The following is a 2355-nucleotide window of genomic DNA, read 5'->3' on the forward strand; positions in this document are numbered from 1 at the left end:
TGTCTATAAAGTCCACATGAAGGTCAGTATGACATAAAAAAGCTCTGGCTGCTACAGCGAGGATGGTGGAGGATGCAGAATATTTGCTAGTGTAACACACAGAGGTCCCGAGAAAAATCTAGGTGAGTGTAATGTCCTGGGGCTAGACCACAAGGGTCCCTAGATGTGACCTTGAGCAAATCGGTCTTTCTATGCCTCAGTTTCCTCATGTGCAAAAAGAAGTTTATAATTCCGGCACCTACTCCATAGGCGTTGTGAGGATTCCATGAATAAACATGGATGGAGTGCTCACTTTGGCAGCACATATACTAAAATTGGAATGATAAGAGAAGATGATTAACATGGCCCCTGCTGAAGGATGACACACAAGTTCATGAAGCACTACATATTTTTTACCAAAAAAAAATGTTTAAGTGAAAATAAAAATATTAAATATGGATAGAATACTTAGCATAGGGGTTGTGGTGGTGGTGGTGGTTTTGATTATATCTGCCAATGCTCCTGCATAAAGCTGAGACAGAATGGAACAGAGAAAACAATGCCCCAGGAAGAGGCAGCAGAACTCTGCTTTCTGCAGAAGGCACAATAAAGGAAATCAGGCTTCTTCAAGGTCAGGCAACACAGAGGTCTTACAATAGCAATAGCAAATTAAAAACACCAAGAGTCCAGGTCATTGAAATAGGATCATCCTTAAACTGTAAACTTTGTACGACTTCATTCAGATAGACTGAGAAGTCTTAAAAATTTCTATTAAAATTCTCATAAAGGAAAGAACCCATTCCAGTGCACACAAGTGTGGGATTCAGAGGAGTGAAGCATTGACAAGAGGCTTTGGGACAATGCAATACTAGGGCCAAAAAAGAAAATTTGTCAGGGTACATGGAGCCAGGGCAGAATGAATTCTTCTGGCCTCTCTCCACTGAAGGGCTTACCGATTTCATAGTGAGGAAAACAAGTTAATAGTAGACCAATGATCTTCGCAGACTTATATTACTACATTTGTTTAAGCTAACTGTCTAGTAAAGTACTCATAGCTCATTCCATAGTGTGGATTCATCAATGAATTCTTCTCTTTCATTTTTTGTTTATTTGTTTGTTTGTTTTGAGAGAGAGTCTCACTTTGTCACCCAGGCTGGAGTACAGTGGTGCAGTCTCAGCTCACTGCAACCTCTGCCCCCCAGGCTCAAGTGACTCTCGTGCCTCAGCCTCCAGAAGTAGCTGGGATTACAGGCATGTGCCACCACACCCAGCTAATTTTTGTATTTGTACTAGAGATGGGATTTCACCATGTTGGCCAGGCTGGTCTCAAATTCCTGGCCTCAAGTGACGCTTTCATATCGGTCTCCCAAAGAGCTGGGATTACAGGCATGAGCCACTGCATCTGGCCTGAATTCTTTTCATTCATTAATTCATTCATCAGATATTTATGGATTGCTACAGAACACCATGCCTTATGCTCAGGAATGAGAATCCAGTGCTCACAACTTACTGAGGGAGATAGAGTGTAAGCAACTGTTACACTGCAGACTCAAGTTCAACAGGAGTGATAAGTGCCCAAGGATCCCAAGGACAGAGGACCACTGGATTGGCTAGAGGGATAGATTGTAAAGGGCCTTAAAGCGTTGTTAAGAAGTTTGGATTTTATTTTGAGGGCAATGGAAGGCCACAGAAAGATAAGCTGACTTAAATGCTCTACCGGTATTGTTATAAATGATTGCTCTGGGTGAACTCTGAAAATCTCATCCTGATACTGGCACCCAGAATGAACTGAATTAAAATCTCCCCTTGGAAAATCATTACCATCCAAAGATGATTCGTTTTGAGGACGGCTCTAAGTTACACTTTCCTCACCCAAAAGCTGTACAGAGGTAGCCAACAGTTTCTCTGCAGTTCAGGAAAGAAAGAAAACAGTGACCCAGAAATCCTCAATCTTAAATATATATATTGGAATCATATTTAGGCAAGCAATGTTTTCATTTACTGTAAGATGTCAAAGATTATTCAAGATCAGAGGTGCCCAAGGCCAGTCGACTACTAAAATTTTAATGGCAAAAGGAAGGAATTTGAGTCATTTTGTGGCAAAAAATAAAACTACAGCATGCTGGATAGAGGCCAGCTCCTCATTGTAACAATCAGGGCATTGCTCTTCCTACATTTGAGGAATAGTGTCAAAATCCATGCCGGATTGTTTATTTTATTTTCTAAAACTGTTTTAAGAAGGATTTCTCTGTGGTAGCCATAAAGTCTCTACAAGGGCAGGGTTTAAAGGCAGCAACCCGGTTGGAAGAGATTTGTCATGAAGCTGCCTTTGGATAATTAGTAGCCTGTATTCATATTATATGTTTATTTGTAATG

The 2355-nt window shown here is 40.8% G+C and overlaps 1 non-coding gene across 1 annotated transcript; it reads left to right on the plus strand.

Annotated features, from left to right (window-relative positions):
* Window positions 1-284: 284 nt before the first annotated feature.
* LOC112423448 (U6 spliceosomal RNA) lies at window positions 285-393 on the plus strand. The gene has a single exon (XR_003013930.1). It is a non-coding gene; the product is annotated as a U6 spliceosomal RNA (small nuclear RNA).
* The last annotated feature ends 1962 nt before the right edge of the window (window positions 394-2355 follow it).

Source organism: Macaca nemestrina, chromosome 3, assembly GCF_043159975.1.
Source record: "Macaca nemestrina isolate mMacNem1 chromosome 3, mMacNem.hap1, whole genome shotgun sequence".
Lineage (NCBI taxonomy): Eukaryota > Metazoa > Chordata > Mammalia > Primates > Cercopithecidae > Macaca > Macaca nemestrina.